This window comes from Felis catus, chromosome C2 (assembly GCF_018350175.1).
Source record: "Felis catus isolate Fca126 chromosome C2, F.catus_Fca126_mat1.0, whole genome shotgun sequence".
Taxonomy (NCBI): domain Eukaryota; kingdom Metazoa; phylum Chordata; class Mammalia; order Carnivora; family Felidae; genus Felis; species Felis catus.
The window spans coordinates 16,252,539-16,270,394 of NC_058376.1; the positions used below are offsets into that span (position 1 = coordinate 16,252,539).

The 17,856-nt window shown below is 38.9% G+C and overlaps 1 long non-coding RNA gene across 1 annotated transcript; it reads right to left on the minus strand.

The window, feature by feature from the left end:
• Positions 1-1,965: 1,965 nt before the first annotated feature.
• Positions 1,966-17,824, minus strand: LOC109503360. Its single transcript, XR_006584862.1, has 3 exons — positions 17,688-17,824; positions 17,168-17,555; positions 1,966-3,553 (listed from the first exon to the last, which is right to left on the minus strand). It is a non-coding gene; the product is annotated as an uncharacterized LOC109503360 (long non-coding RNA).
• Positions 17,825-17,856: the final 32 nt, after the last annotated feature.

Consider the following 17,856-nt stretch of genomic DNA (forward strand, 5'->3'; position numbering starts at 1 on the left):
TGAGGATCAAAAGGAAAAAAAAAACCCCAAAAACCCAAATGACTCAGAATTCTATCAGCACATTTAAAGCAACATCTTGTGAGCATATTACAGACTGTAGCTTTCTTCCTTGAGTCTCATATTACATAGAACCTCTCATTCTCTAGAGAGAAAACAGCCTTCACTGAGTCAGACATCAAATGGAGGCTCCTGGTGGCTAATCTCATGCTAAGAAATAGAATAACAAAAATAAATAATAGTTAATCTCATTTATCCAGTTAGTAGCATAGTGCCTAGCTATAAACTAACTGCTAAATATACAGCACCTCATTTCATTCTCACAGCAACACTGTGGGTAGGTACTTTTATTATCTCTACAGATGAGGAAAGTGAGGCCCAGAGAGGTCAATGGTCACAGAGCTGTGGAGTGAAATAAAAGTAGGACTAACTATTCTGTTGATATATAATTGTTTTGGGATTTCATCCAGAAAGGGACAGGAGGCATTGAGTAGTGGTTTTATTTTATTTTATTTTATTTTATTTTATTTTATTTTATTTTATTTTATTTTGTTTTATTTTTATTTTTATTTTTATTTTTCAGAGAGAGAGAGAAAGAGAGAAAGAGCAAGTGCAAGCTGAGGAGAGGGGTAGAGAGAAAGAGAGAGAGAGAGAGAGAGAGAAAATCTTAAGTAGGCTCCATGCTCAGCGCAGAGCCTGATTTGGGGCTTAACCCCACGACGTTGGGATCGTGACCTGAGCCAAAATGAAGAATCAGACGTTCAACCTACTAAGCCACTCAGGCACTCTGAGTAGTGGTTTTAAATACCCAACCTGAACCCCTTGCTGAGATTCACATACTCAGAAGCACTGGCATTAGGCATCTGTTGCTACATGGGCAAAGGAGAGGCAACCTTAAGCAGGGGGAGCGGAAGGAGGGGTTTGGAGTCCTCAATGGCTTCGGGGAGCACAGGGTCATTTTCTTTGGTGAGTAATCCTTTAGATTGGCTGTTGGCAGAAACTAAGCCTGAGAGGAGGCAGGGTTCGTGGTACTCCAGCCAGAAACCAGAGGAGGAAAATTCAGTGATTTTTTTTTTTTTTTAATTTTTTTTTTCAACTTTTATTTATTTATTTTTGGGACAGAGAGAGACAGAGCATGAACGGGGGAGGGGCAGAGAGAGAGGGAGACACAGAATCGGAAGCAGGCTCCAGGCTCTGAGCCATCAGCCCAGAGCCTGACGTGGGGCTCGAACTCAGGGACCGCGAGATCGTGACCTGGCTGAAGTCGGACGCTTAACCGACTGCGCCACCCAGGCACCCCAAAATTCAGTGATTTTAAATAATCAAACTGCTAATTACTTTCTAACTCAGATTTGTTATATTTTCATCACATTTGGGCCAAACCTTGGACATCACTTTAGGATAATTTATTTGGGTCATACACTTGAACATTATAAAAGCCTGTTATCAAATTTCCTTCTTCGTCGACCTCTAAGTTTCCCAAATTGTGATCCAGATTCACACTGCCATAGTTTGCATTTATTGAACATTGAGCTACTTAGATGTGTTTTATGGATCAACATTATTGGGTTGTTTATATATGACTGACACTTATGTATGGAAGTGGAAAATTCACCTGAAATATTTTCTCTTAAATGCTCCTCCTTTTTTCTGTACCTTTTATCTGTTCATTCAGTAAACACTTATTGAGTACTTTATGAATACTTACTGAGTACTTAGTGAGTTTAAATGATCACTGTGAGGGGCACCTGGGTGGCTCAGTAGGTTGTATCTGACTCTTCATTTTGGCTTAGGTCATGATCTCACAGTTTGTGGGTTTGAGACCCACATTGGGCTCTGCGCTGACAGTGTGGAGCCTGCTTGGGATCCTCTCTCTCTCTCTCTCTCTCTCTCTCTCTCTCTCTCTCTCTGTCTCTCCCCAACTTGCTCTCTTTGTCAAAATAAATAAATAAACTTAAAAAAAAGAAGAAAAGGAAAACCAAATTTATTAAGATAAATGATCACCGTGATAGATGTTGCATATGTAAAGATGCAGAGACACGGTCCTTTACAGAGTTCCAGCAGAGTCCATTTGAACTAGGGAAGAGAGGCTCTTGGCCCGTGGTCAGCTGATGAGAAAGACTTGTTAAGGTCCTATTAGGCAGCATATTGCCATCAACCAGGAAGTAGCGCAGGCTTTGGGAGAGAAGAACCTTACTTCTGTGATGTTGGAGAAAGTTCTTCAACCATTCTGAGCTTTCGATTTTTTATCTATTTTATCAGTGTTATTTATCATGGATTAATTAAATGACAGCCATCATTATTTGAGAAGCTCCCTTCTTTTAAAGCGTCTCTAAAAATTTTTGAAAACAACATGCATGAAAAATAATGGAGTCAATTCAACAAAGACAGCACCCTCTTCTCCTAGGGACATTGTTCATTCTCTAAAAAAATGCTCATTTGACCCTACAGAGTAATTTTAAATTTTACGTAGTGTTATGTTTCAATATACTTAGTGAGAAAAATGGCAGAACCTACCCCTTTGACATATCAAAGTGCTATAGACCCAGGTGTGGATTTCAATGGCACTCATTTGTAGACTCGTGGGCTCCAGAATTCTATCAGCACATTTAAAGCAACATCTTGTGAGCATACCACAGACTCTACCTTACTTCCTTAGTCTCATATTACATAGAACCTCTCATTCTCTAGAGAAAAAACAGCCTTCACTGAGTCAGACATCAAATGGAGGCTCCTGGTGGCTAATCTCCTGGTTCTTCAGTGGTTACTTGTCAACTCTGTAGTCAGTGAATAATTTAAAACAGACATCTTCATGCATTATTCAGTCAAACCAAACCTGTGATACAATGTGTGGATACCACAATTCCTGAAGGGAATTTGCCGCCTTTGATGATTTGTACATTTCCTTCCCCCAAATATCCAAATATTCAGTTACAAGATTATCTGCTGATCCAAATGACAGGTTTATTAATGTCTGCATTCAATTGTATTGACATTGTTGTTTTCAGTGTTCACATATCTTCCAGATACCTCACATGATGGGAAATTCATGAATTGAATTCCTGTTGAATTTACAACATGGTCCCAACTGGACCTGACACTTGAGTCATTCTGGTTTCATGTATGCATATTTAGGCAAAATTCTTGTTGCTTCACTTTCTTAGGAGATTTTTAGTTGACTGGTCTTTGAGCTTTAGCATTTTTAGTGAGAACCTTCTGAAACAAACATTTTGATAACCAAAATACTTTTGGAAATAATGGTTAGGCAGTGAAATATTTATTGAGTAGCATTCTGTAGTATTGTAGGCTAATGAATTTACATGTATCCTATTAAAAAAAACCTTTAGGCATCTATTTCTAGCAGTCTCAGGCTTGGGTATAAGCTCTTCACGCCAATTGAGCAAATGTTCCGGAAAGGTTTACTGGCTGCTTTACTTTTTTCCTCTTGATTTCTGTTGGACCAAATCATTAAGCACCTCCTAATTTTATTTGGTATTGGCCAAAAATGAAGTACTTTACCTTGAGAGGCATCCTCAAGTCAAGCCGATTCTCTCTCCTGTGTAAACAAACCAAAATGAAACAAAACAAGCAAACAACAACAAAAAACGTTAGGTACCTAGTTAATTCCTAAACATGCTATTTTTATTTCCTCAAGGAGTATGCTGCAGAGGAAGGAGTAATAAACGGCATTCGTTTTCTTTTTTAAAAAATTTTATTTAAATCCAAGTTAGTTAACGTGTAGTGTAATAATGGTTTTAGGAGTAGAATTTAGTGATTCATCTCTTACATATAACACCCAGTGCTCATCACTACTAGTGCCCCCCTTAATGCCCATCACCCATTTAGCCCATTCCCCCATGCCCAAACCCTCTAGCAACCCTGAGTTTGCTCTCTGTATTTTAGACTCTCTTATGGTTTGCCTCCCTCTCAGTTTTTAATCTTATTTTTCCTTACCTTCTCCTATGTTTATCTGTTGTGTTTCTCAAATTCCACATGAGTGAAATCACATGGTGTTTGTCTTTCTTTTGACTGACTTATTTTGCTTAGCATAATACACTAATTCCATCTGCGTTGTTGCAAGTGGCAAGATTTCATTCATTTTGATTACTAATATTCCATTATCTATCTATCTATCTATCTATCTATCTATCTATCTATCTATCTATCTATCTATCATCTATCTATCTATCTATCATCTATTTATCATCTATCTATCTATCTATCTATCTATCTATCTATCTATCTATCTATCTATCTCATCTATCACATCTTTAGTATTCTGTGGCTGCTGTCACAAATGACCACAAAATGAGTGTCTTAATACAACAAAAATTTATCCTTTCACCCTTTTGGAAGCTAGGAGTCTGAAGTCAAGGTGTCAGCAGAGCCACAATCCCTCTGAAATGTCTAATGGAGATCTTTCGTTGCCTCTTCTAGCTTCTGGTGCTTCAGGTGTTTCCTGGCTTGTGGCTGCATTAAGTCTGATCTTTGCCTTCATCTTCGCATTTGACTCCTTCTCCCTGTGTGTTCCCCTCTTTTCTGTGTCCCTTATGAGGACATTTGTCATTGGATTTAGGGCTCATCTGGATAATCCAGCACGAGCTCATCTGGGATTCCTAATTTATATATCTTCAGAGACTGTTTATCGAAATAAGATCACATTCACAGGTTCTGGGGGTTAGGATGTGGACCGCTCTTTTCAGGGGTCACCATTCAACCCACACCAAAAGCTAAGATTTTATCACTACCCATTTCATTTTGGGTGTATATAAACTATTTTGTAACGGCCACTTACTTTCATCCTATCGGTCACAGAACCTCTGAATTCTCATCATATCAGTCATATAACCTTTGAAATTCACCAAAACAGACTTACTTGACAGAATCAAGAAGTTGCTTTTCCTTTATAAGTTCAGTTCAATATCAATGATTTATCCTGGACATATTTTCACACATAACTTGAAGATGGCAAAGTTCCTTTTACTAATAGGTGCATTTTGTTTCAGGCAGATAAATTGTTGGAATTGACAGCCAACTTGTCCAAGAGCTTTGTTAAAAGTTGAGATTTGTATTTGTAGTTCAGAGGTAGTCACCACTAGATGTCAGTCTTGACTCATTAGAGAGCCTCAATCTCTTGACTACTTACTGGTTTCTCCAGGAAGTGATTGCCCCGAGACCATAACTTCCTAAGGCAGTATTTGCTTGCCTTTAAAAACAACACAGTTAAAATACTAAAATACATGTAAATAGATTTATACTTATAGAAAGAGAAATGAAACACTGAGTTAAACTTGAAATGCAAGGAGAACAGAATTTCCAGGGATTTTGAGATGTCATCTTCAAATTTTCTTTGTTTTGGGCTAAATCTGCACGTGTAGGTCCACTTTGCCTTGCACATATTCCTTGTAAGAACAAGGTGCAGTGGTTCTCTACTGTGGTTGCACATTGGACTCCTCTGGAGAGCTTTACAAGACACTGATGCCTGAATGCCACATGGGAGCTTCTGATATGCCTGGGCCTTGGGAGAGAAAGCTGAAAAGTTCCGGAGAGAGACAAAAGCAACAATGTTCCTGGGAAGGCATAGGCAGCTGTTTGCTTCAGTAAACAAACAGTAGGTTGGCAGAGAGCCATGCAGTATGAGGGGAGGAAGGCTGAGAAGGTAGAAGATGCAGGGAGCAATGCCGTATCTCCTTTTGGCAGAGGTTCAATAGACAGCTGTTGTTGAGTGGGACCATTTCGAGGTTTGGAATTCACATTCCTCTTGCTGCCCCCAAGTAGCCACCTACTAAGTCCTCATGACTCGAGGCAGCCTATGGGACTCTGTTTCTTGTAATCCCAAGAGCAGGGCACAGGGGACCTTCTACCCGAGAGGATGTGGACTCTCTTGAGTGTTTCCTTGTTTCCTGGTCTCATCCTTCATACCTGTGGGGACTTGGGACTTGAGTGCAGTGGATTTGGCTAGTCCTCTTCCTGCTGCTTACAGCCACCTGGTGACTGACTCATGGGCAACTCAGGCACCAATACATCCAAAACTAGAGCAGTAGTTCCCAACTTGACCCTGTCTGACCCCAAATTCTGTCTCTATTAGCCATTTCTTAAAAGAACTTGTGCATTTCTTTTAAACATTAATGTTTATAAGTTTATTCAATTAGAGCACCATAAGAGGAACCTTACTGGAAGAGGAACATAGAACATTCAACACCCCCCATTTTTTTTTTTAATTACAGTTGTCCTTTGAACAACATGGGTTTGAACTGTCTGGGTCCACTTACACTCTTCTTTGTGATTATTCTTAATAACATTTTCTTTTCTCTAGTTTATTGTTAGAATACAGTATACATACATATAATACACAAAATATGTGTTAATTGACTGTTCATGTTTTAACTGGTAGGGCTTCCTGTTAACAGTAGGTTATTAGTAGTTGAATTTTGGGAGATTCAAAAGTTTATATGTGGATTCTTGACTCCATAGGGGTTGGTGCCCCTAACTCCCATGTTATTCAAGGGTCAGCTGTGTAACATTTTTGTGACTGCTGTCTGGGAACATAATGAAAAGGAGGATGAATGCTTCTCAGCCAGGGAGGGACAATACCTCAATGTCTCGCGAATGGAGGATGAGTTTTTATCTATTCTTTGTGTAGAATAGAGTTATATGCACAATTTTGGGGGGCAAAGAGTAGAATAAGAGTCTGTATCAGCCACTCTCAACCTTGATTACATAATTAAATCCCTTTTTTAAAAATAGTGATACCTGGGTTCTACCTACACAGGTTTTGGTTAAGTGGGTGTGAATATAGCCTGGAAATCCATCCAGGTGTCAAAAGAGCAATTGAGATGATATGAATGTGTAGTGAAGATTGAGAATCCTTGGTCTATATGCTGTTCCTAATTCACACAGTAACAGTCGTCATTTTTTATGTCCAGCCACCAGGTCACAGTAGGAATGTTATGTAAATAGAGGCATTTTTTTTTTTACTTTATTTCCAAAATACCCTTTAGAAAAGAGAAAATGCACTTAGAATGTGTATGTATATAGAATCATTTATATTATTTACAAAATACATTTAGAGTTCATTCTCCCTTCATTCAAGTTTCTTTGTAAAGTTAGGGGAAAGGTAAAGAAATACTTAATGATTCAGTGAGTGTTTATCAATCACCCCTACATGCCTGGCACACTGTTTATCAGATACTCATGTTGTGATTTTTCACACCAGCCATGGAGTAATCTCGTCCTCTGTCTTCTACGGATGGAAACTGCTGTATTCAGACAAGACATACAGTGTCCAAAAAAAAAAAAAAAAAAAAAAAAAAAGAATCAGCGAGACACCTGAACTTTGGCACGCCCTGTGGCAGTGACACGTGTGGGTTCACTGATTTAAGTTCTCTCTGAATGCTACAAAACATTTTTAACAACAATAACCCTCTCCCCTCAAACTTAACCAAATAGCACTTTGATGTTCAGTGGAACTGGGAGAGTGGTTTGGAAAAATGTTTTTAGTTTATTGCAGGTGTTTGTCATCAAAATGGAATCACATTTCCAAGTTTTTGCTTTGAAAGCTGGCATTCAAAAAGATTTCAGAGATGTTTTATGGTGTAGTTCATTGCTTCAAGCTACTGAAATTCATTTCATTTCTATAAATGTATTATGTTATAAAGTAGCTGCAAAGTGTTTGTAAGACAGTCAACCTTACTGTTGAAAAAGGAAACAAGAAGCTAAAAATTTAGTTAATTTAGGTAACTAAGTTAGTTAAAGTTAATTCACAGGGCATTGCGTTAACAATGCTGTGTCAGTGTTTAACCTTTATAGCATTAGGCCAATGTTTAACAACAATAGTGAAAAAATCTTTGTATGGGTAGGTTTAGTGGTTTTAGTCTGGTTTGGTAGCAAACTCTTTTATATTTGCTCAGGAGATGCCATCCACTGGCCCTAAGCAGAACCTTTTCTACTTTGGTTCACGATTATTCAGGGTGGGTTTGTAGACCTCCTGGTATAGAGGCTGAAACAAATATATGTGGATTTGCTCTTCCTTGAAGCCTCTCTACAATTATTCATGCAATCCATATGTTGGCTGTTTTGTGCCAGACTTTAAGTAGGGCTCGGCACCGTTTAGTGGCAAGAAAGAATTTACTCTAGAATTTACCCTTACCCCAGTGCATTAGTGAGCAACGTAGATTTTCCTGATGTATTCGTAGAGGATGAGGAGGATGATTTTGCACCTCAGGAAAATGGCATAAAATATCTTCAGCGTTCCTTCCTTGCGCCCCTTCTCCTGTGCCCTTCAGACCTCTGCCAAATGTCTTTTCACCCTTTCCATACTGGTGCTAATCTTCCCAGCTTTTGCCTGGGCATCCTTATCTCTCCCTTTTGTACGAAGATCAATTTAGTATCGGCACCTCCCTGCCAAGCTTGCATACTCAAATCCTGATAAAGCAGGAGGGCATTAAAAATAAAAATAAAAATAAAAAATAGTTTCCTATTGCTACGCTTGCCAGATTTAGCAAATAAAAATACCATCCGTGTTGCACGGGGCATACTTAAACGAAACATTTACTCAGTGTTTGTCTGAAATTCAAATTTAACTGGACGTTTTGTGTTTTACCTGGCAATCCTAACTCTCCCCTTTGGAAATCTTTCTGATCTCCTACCATTCAATATTCTTCTGGAGTTGAAAGCTGATGATTATCATAAACATTTGCCCTGAGCTGAGGTTTTGCTTTTTAATAGTCTCATGTTTAGTACACGAGTCACAGTTTTCTATCTTTTTTGCTCTTCGTCAAACTCTGGTGAAAACTGTCAATGTCTAGCCTGACCGGGCTCCTTCGAAAAGTGGAAACGTGCCACAGGGACTGAGGCTTCCTACTGCAAAGCTGCTCAGACCAGTGAGCCTTGTTTTCCTCTTCTCTGGACTGCGTCCTTCTGACTTCCGGCATATGTTTGAATACCTCCGATGATACGCTATTAATTGAAAAATTCAGTTCGAAAACCTGGGGTTTTTATCTATATGCATTCAAGACCTGGATATTAGGTATCGATTTTGAACTCACTTTTCCAGTTTCCCGTTGGATATTTGCTAGAATGTAGAAACATTTTAAACATGTGTTATGGGGCCGCCCGCATCTGCTCCTGGAACTGCGCGTGGAAATGGAAAGTGTAATCATTAGACACGGCTACTTATTTTTCAGACTTGTGTTCAAACACTTGGCAGAGCAGCAAGAGAAAGCTTGAGTGCACGTTTTTCGTAAACTTTTCTTGTGAAAGAGGGCTTTTGGGGCAGATCTCATTTACTGATAATTCTGTGAAATTCTCGTGAGGGATTAATTAACATAAACATATTCAGAATTACCAAGTTAAATTATGTTATCAATTACTGTTCTTTACGGTGCTGATTAAGAGGCACAGAAATTGTAGGATAGGTAGGCCCTGAATTTCTGGGATCCTACTGACTGGGTTTTAGAATCGAAGAAACTTTTATATTGATCAGTTAGAAAGTCAGTTTTGGCTTAAGGAGGTGGATATTTGGCCCATGTGTAAAATTCAGCAACCAGTAGATATTTAGATTCTTACCACAGGGAATCAATAAATTGTCTTTCCCAGCACAAGGGATCCCTCTGTCTCTATGCTGATGAGCTATGATTAATCAGAAAAGAAAATCAAAACATGCTTTCCTAGCCAAATGGCAGAACTGTACTGTTGACTCTGGGGTAGAGGGCTGGTGGGCTGTTTCTCACGAGGTTGATAGGACGGCGTTGTTGCCTTGGTAGATGTATCATGTGGTCTGGCCTTCTGTCTTGTAGGCTCTTACGCTGGATTTTGGCAGAACACTGAGAGCAGATCCATCTCTCGTGAGCAGACTTGTTAAATAAGCTCACGAGGCCAAGGAACGAAATCAGAATATCTCTGTCTACGTCTCCAGCTGTGTCCCCAGGCCTCTTCTCCACTGTGCCTTCTGCTCCAGTCACACTTTTCTTTTAGTTCCTGAATGTCCTGTCATGTTCTTTATTTCTCGTCAGTATGCTTGTATGTTGTTCCTCTTCCGAGGATATTGATCTCTGTTTTCAACATCACTCATTGAGCCCCGTCTCTCTGTCTATCTTGCACATGCACACACACCCACACGTACACACACAAGCTCAGGGAAGCCTTTATGGATGCAGTACCCCTCACCCCCTCCTGGCTGCACATTATGTCAGGTCCCCAGGCTCCATATCTCTCTTCATGCATGCCATTTTTCATTCTTATCATTATTTATTCAGTGTCTCCCTCCCCTGCTAGGTTGTAACCTCTGTGAGGGCAGACACAATCTAACACAGCATGACTGCATTATGGCTATGGAATTAATTGTGATGCCTTTGCTCTTTACTCCAGAGTTTCTATTCTCTTTGACAGGTTTGGGAACTCAAAGCTTAGGTCTGTGAGATGGATATGCTAGCCATCAGCGAGCATCTCTCTTGATGATTCTCAAGGAAGATTGACATTTACTTCTTATTGTTCAAATGGGGTCATTCAGTGATTTCTGCCTGTGTCCATGCAGAGAAAGGAATCAGCACAAGGTATCAGAACTAACATTCATGATTATCTGCCTAAGCCATAGACTCTGGGAATGAATGGGTTTAACACTGGTTGCCCCTGTCCTGGGCTGGCTCAGGTCTAGGCTGCTTGACACATGCTAGCTAAAGTGATTTTTGGCATTACACCATAAACCAGCTGGCCATCTGATTATATTATTATGAAAGTAAGTTCTTAAGGGAGTTTTTAAGTGACTTCCCATTACAGACTTCATTTTTTAAAATGACTTCTTTTTAGGTGCCTCTTCTTTCCAGGATGAGAAACCTTCAGACAGAGAGTTAGCTGATTTGGTAGATTTCATTCTGGTCTTGCTGGGTCCTAGAAGGAGAGGTAGACTGAGGGTCAAACCCAGACACATTTTGCCACTGATGGCCTGGTCTTACATGGGTCAGTTTCTTCATCAACATGCTTTCTGTGGCTCATTCTCATATAAAATTTTTTATTTAGTGTGATGGGAAGAGCATGTGATATAAGGGGAGTCCAGGCCTCTTAAAAATCCCAGCTGCACGGTTAATGCATGCATGACCATACACAGTGACTTAAACATTCTGAGCCCCAGTTTCCACTTCTGTAAAATGGGATAGCATTGGCACTCAGTAGTTGTTGTGAGGCTTAAATGAGATGATCCGCGAGAAGTCTTTAGCGTAGTTCCTTGCACACGAGAAGCACTCATTAAATTGTTACTCACATTTGTAAAGTGGGATCAGTAATGTCTACTGCTGGAATTGTGAGGATCAGGTAAGGAAGCATGTGGAGGAGCCAGGCTTTTTGTCTGGCCATGCATTCGTCCAGTAAGAGAAAAACTCTCTTCCGTTCTCTTTCCACTTCAGAGAATGATATATCTTCCTGAAAACCAGGACAGCCCTCCTTCTGCTGATGGTTCCAAGAACACAACACATTTCCTTCTTTTTAAAATTATTTTTTTCCTTCCATCTGAACTGGTTAGTGATCATTATTGCGCTGATGTTATAATGACCAGCTTGTAACCTATACCCTATGATTTTACCCCATTTCTTCATCCTTTCCACTATCATATATTCCTTGTAGGGATCTTGGTCTTGAGTGATTCTGACATATTTTATTTGTGGGTCTCATCTATGTTATTTAGACCTCTGCAATCCCAAAGACAATGATGGCTGCTCCGATTTTTGCCTGTATCTCCTATCATCTAATTACATAGGTGCTCCTCAATTCTTAAGCAGGCTGCACTTTGAAATTTCTTTTTGATTGCTTTGATAAAGAATGGCACTGACAATTCATCTGGTTGTTAATTTGATTCCATTTAAGCAGAGAAAGTTTGAATTTTGGGCCCCCTAGTAAAATTCCAGATCATATCCCTCCTTATATTTCATTAATAGGAAAATGAAGAGCTTTATAGAAAAAAAAAGTTTCCTTTATTTTATGGGCCTTTTTACAAAGGACTAGCAGCAATGTTACTTACGTCTGTCTTTGTGACAACAAAGATGTTGCTTGCAAGTTTCGTTTACTTATTTCAGTATGTTTGCTTTGATTGAATTTTCTTTCTCCTAATAAGTTTTGGTCAATATGTTCTGTTATCAAAAGCCATTGCCAGTGTTATAGTTTATTTTACAAGAGAGGCTTTGTTTTTCCCTTTTTATAGAATTTACTTGAGATTTTCTTTTCTTTTTTTTTTTTAATTTTTTTTTCAACGTTTATTTTTTTGGGGGCAGAGAGAGACAGAGCATGAATGGGGGAGGGGCAGAGAGAGAGGGAGACACAGAATCGAAAACAGGCTCCAGGCTCTGAGCCATCAGCCCAGAGCCTGACGCGGGGCTCGAACTCACAGACCGCGAGATCGTGACCTGGCTGAAGTCGGACGCTTAACCGACTGCGCCACCCAGGCGCCCCGAGTTTTTTATTTTCTAAAGGAAAGTTATAAGAACCATTCCCTCCCTTCTTTCACATTTGTGGTTGCATTCGTTTTTCTCTTTAAAGAGGTTTAGGGTCATGACATTGGCTTCCAGGAATTCCATTAAGATTGACTGTGGTCTCAGATGGAGTCATTTTTTGCTTTTGTCACTGTCCTCCTTTCACTGAGGGCAGCTTCATGTTGCAAAATAGAAAGAAACTTCATCTTCTTATAACAGGATTGTAGTTAATGGCTCTTGGAGCAGTTAATTCTCTTCTTTGTTTATGTAAGTCTATATCCATGCTTGCTCAGTGCTTCTCAGTTGTCTCATGACAGTTTTTTTTTGGGGGGGAGGGGACAATTTGGATTTGGTTAATCTTATTTAGTTATTTGTTAAAATGTTTTACAATTCAAGTATAATTAACATACAGTTATATGAGCTTCAGGTGTACAATATAATGGTTCAGCAATTCTGTACATTACTCAGTGCTCATCACAATGAGTGTACCCTTAATCTCTTTCCTTATTTCACCCATCATCTCCTATATCTATAGATATAGATATCTATATACATAATGGAATATGTATCTATATATATCTATATATGTCTATATCTATCTATCTATCTATCTATCTATCTATTATCTATCTGTCTAAGCTATCTATCTATGTATCTATCTACATACCACATCTTCTTTATCCATTGGTCTATTGGGGGACACTTGGGTTGCTTCCATCATGTGGCTATTGTAAATAGTGCTGCAATAAACATATGGGTATATATATATCTTTTTGAATTAATGTTTTTGTATCCTTTGGGTAAATACTCAGTAGTGGAGTTTTTGGATCATATGGTATTGGATCATAATTCTATTTTTAATTTTTTGAGGAACCTCCATACTGTTTTCCACAGTGGCTAATGCACCTTTCATTCCTATCAGCAGTGCATGAGAGTACCTTTTCATCCTTGCCAACACTTGTTATTTCTTGTGTTTTTCATTTTAGCCATTCTGACTACCCATTCTGTGAGGTGACATCTCATTGTGGTTTTGATTTGCATTTTCCTGGTGGTTAGTGATGTTGAGCATCTTTTCATATGTCTGTTGGCCATCTTATGTCTTCTTTGGAAAAATGTCCATCAGGTCCTCTGCCCACTTTTTAACTGGATTATTTTATTTTTTTCTGGTGTTGACCTATGTAATTTCTTTATATATTTTGGATATTAATCTCTTATTAGATATATGATTTTGTGAATATCTTCTCCCATTTGATATATTGCCTTTTTGTTTTGTTGATGGTTTCCTTGACTGTGCAGAAGCTTTTTATTTTGGTGTAGTCACAATAGTTTAATTTTGCTTTTGTTTCCCTTGCCAGAGGACAAATACCATATGATTTCACCCATATGTGGAATTTAAGCAACAAAACAAATGAACGAAGGAAAAAAGAGACAAACAAAAAATAGATTCTTAAATACAGAAAACAAACTGATGGTTGCCAAAAGGGAGGTAGGAGGGGGGATGGATGAAATAGATAAAGGGGATTAATAGTACACTTACCTTAATGAGCACTGAGAAATGTATAGAATTGTTGAATTATTATATTGTACACATGAAACTAATATAACACCATATGTTCTTTATACTTGAATAAAAAAATTAAATTTGATCATTCTAACAATGTTGTGAAGTGGAGAGATAAGATATTGTACCCATTTCACAGGTGAGAAGTCTGAAATGTGGAGGCATGATTTGTCCAAGTGATGAATCTAGAACCAGTGCTCTGATCTAGTGTCAGTTCAGTAGTTTATATAACAAACACCTAATGAGCATTTCATCACTGACTAAACACTGGGAACCAAAGACAGAGTTAAGTCCTTGATGAAGAGGACTTCATCATATAGAGACAGAAAGGCATGGAATGCATATATGACTGCAAAGAAAGTGTGCAGAAGTCTAAGCAAATGTCTTACATGTTAGCGGCATTTACAGAGGATTCCTGGATTAAATAAGGCATGAATGTGTGTTGCCTGATGGAGTGCCTGTGAACAGCCATTTCAAACAGAAGGACTAACACACGCAAAGGGTAAAGGGCCATGGTATATATATATGGGAGATGGCCGTGAATCTTAGGTCAGTACTTTAGGCTGGGTTTAGGGATGGTGGTTCTTTTGGTCTCCTCTGGGCTTGCTTACATGTCTAGGAAATGGCTGGCTGTTGGCTGGGGCAATTGGGATGTTTTGACTTGTTCTACAAGCCTCTTATTACATACAGCAGGCCAGCCTGGGCATGTACTCATAGTGATGACAGAAGTGTGAGAATATTAACAGAAATAGGCACTTTTTCTGTCCTTGCTGTGTAATATTGTCAGTATCTCATTGCCCCAAGAAGTTACATGGCTGAGTCAAGAGTCAGAGTGGGAATGTACTCAAGTGGAAAATGCAGTGGATGTAGGGAGAGGTGAAGAATTGGGGGCACATTTGCAATCTCTTGGGGGTAAATGCTAGAAGTAAAACTGCTGTGTTAAGGAACCTGCATAATTTTAAAGTTTGGTTGTCTTCCTGAAAAGTACCAATTTACGTTATTATTGAGGTTGTATGAAAGTATCCATTACTCTATACTTTCACCAGCACAAGAAAAAAATAGCATATTATGTATTGACCTACCATTAAGTTTATTTAATTTATAGAGAGGTTGGACTTTTAAAGGCAACGGCAGCTTTATTGAGGTGTAATTCACACACCGTATAATTCATCCACTTTTATTATTATTTTTTAATGTTTGTTTATTTTTGAGAGAGAGAGAGAGACCAAGCATGAGCAGGGGAGGGGCAGAGAGAAAGAGAGAGAAGGAGGCACAGAATCTGAAGCAGGCTCCAGGCTCTGAGCTGTCAGCACAGAGCCCAACATGGGGCTTTAACCCACAAACTGTGAGATCATGACATGAGCAGAGGTCAGATGCTGAACTGACTGGGCCACCCAGGTGCCCCACCAATTCACTCGTTTGAAGTGTACAATTCATTGGCTTTTAGTATATTCCCAGAGTTGTGCAACCATCACCATAATTTTGGAACATTTTTTATTCCCTTAAAAGAAATCCCATATTCATTAGCCATCACTCTTCATTTATCCCCATGGACATTTAAAAATTGTAAAAATTCAGGGACACCTGGATAGCTCAGTTGGTTAAGCATCTGACTTCGGCTCAGGTCATGATCTTGCAGTTTGTGAGATCGAGCCCTGTGTCAGGTTCTGTGCTAACAGCTCAGAGCCTGGAACCTGCTTCAGACTCTGTGCCTCCCTCTCTGCCCCTCCTGCTTGTACTCTGTCTCTCTCTGTCTCTCTCTGTCTCTCTCAAAAATAAATAAACGTTAAAAAATTAAAATAAATTGTAAAAATTCAAAAGTTCTCTCTCTGTGAGTTTATAAATTAAGCATACTAAACTTTTTCCATCACATATATTACAATTATTACCTAAGTTTTTAGAAACTATTTGTTTCTCCTTTTGTGATATGTAGAAGTTTTAATTTTTTATTTAAGTATCCATATTTTCTGTTTGAATAGGTATAATTAGATGTAGATTGGTGAAAACACAAGATAATGCATTTATGGATAACTTTCCTGAACTTTATGTATATATTGAATGAACTGGATTTGTTGCTTTTAACTAGGAGGGGAACCTAGGTCTTGATTGTTTCACAAAGATACAAGCCTGTGTTAGTCAGGGTTCGCCACAGAAACAGTCAATAGTATACATATATATGTGTGTGTATTTATATTTATACATGTAAAAGAAGGCATTGGTTCACCCAGTTATGAGAAGTCCCACAATCTGCCATCTCCGTCTGGAGACACAGAAGAGCTGGGGGTGTGGTTCAAAGCCCTGAGGACCAGAGAGTCAATGGTGTAGATTCTGGTCTGGTTCTGAAGGCCTGAGAACCAGGATTACTGAGGGCAGAAAAAGATCTGTATTCCAGCTCAAGATACAAGAAAGAGAGAGAATTCAATTTTCCTCCATCTTTTTTTTTTTTTTTTTTTTTCTGTTCAGGTTTTCAACGGGTTGGATGATGTGTACCCATATTGGGAGGGCCATCTGCTTCACTCAGCTCACCAATTCAGTTGTAATATTTTCTGGAAATACCCTTATAGACATATAATATTGAAACTGAGTTATCTACATATCCCTTGATCTAGCAAAGTTGACACATAAAATTAACCATCATAAGGTCCATTTCTTTGGCCTAAATGCTTATAAATGTTGAGCATCAAAAGCAAGTATTTTGGACACACGATATTTTGAAAATATTTTGAACACATATTTGCCTAAAGTTATGTATAGATTATGTATAATGCACATACTTGGATTATTAGGTGCAGTTCTGTTCTTCATGTCAAATAAAATTATTGAAATAAGAAATTGACCAAAAGAATAAAGAGCCTCTCAACAGACCATGCTGCAAAGATTAGGACTATTCAATTTTGAAAAGTCAGAAGGGAACATGGCTAAGAGGTGATAAACACTGACATTGATATTTGAGCAGCATTTTCATTTTGGAGGAAGTAGTTTTTGTATTAAGACAAAACGAGATAGTCTAACAGAACTGTACAGTAAAAAATCAACTTTGCAGTTTGTCTGTACCTTGCACATTCCAAAGAAAGATGGACCTTTGCCTCGCTCCTGGAAGGCAACCTCTGAGCCCTTGGAATATCCTGCTCGATAAGAGTGTCTTTGTTACCTGGTGGTGGTATCAGCTTGACCTCTGGAGGAACTGGAGACCGAAGGTCAGTCCCATGGGCAGTTCGCCTGGACACCAAAGCTCAGGTGAGCCTTCCTGGTTGGCAACACTGTCTGCGTGTCGTCTCACCTTGTAACAGGGAGAATTCGGCTGGTCACATGCATGAACTGCAAGAGAACTAGAAGCATGTGCTTGGTTTCTGCTGGAGTTTGCTCTATGTACCTTTTTCCATTGCTGACTTCAATACGAATCCTCTTGCTATATAATAAACTATAATTGTAACATGACAGGTTTTCTGAGATCTGTGAGTACTTCCAGTGAATCACTGAAGACCTCACAGGAACATACCTGGAAAACTCTAGCATGGGTTCACGGGTGGTCACATGCCCTGTTTAATTGATGATGATGTTAGAGATTGGTGAATAGGCTGCACATCTCTAAAGTTAAATATATATAACAGGAGGCATACAAAACTGCATTCTAATCTTAAGGGAGTTCCTTGAGTTGATAGGGAATTCACCTGTAGGTAGGAGTCATGCAAGGGAAGTGTGCTTTAAATTAGATGTTATAAGGTGCCTCGTTAATATCTGCCGACCTATTCCTGGGTGAATATATCCCATGTTCCTTGAGACAGGCCTTGGAAAAAATCTGAAAAGTAAAATAGTAAAAGCCACCTTAGTAGAAGTTAT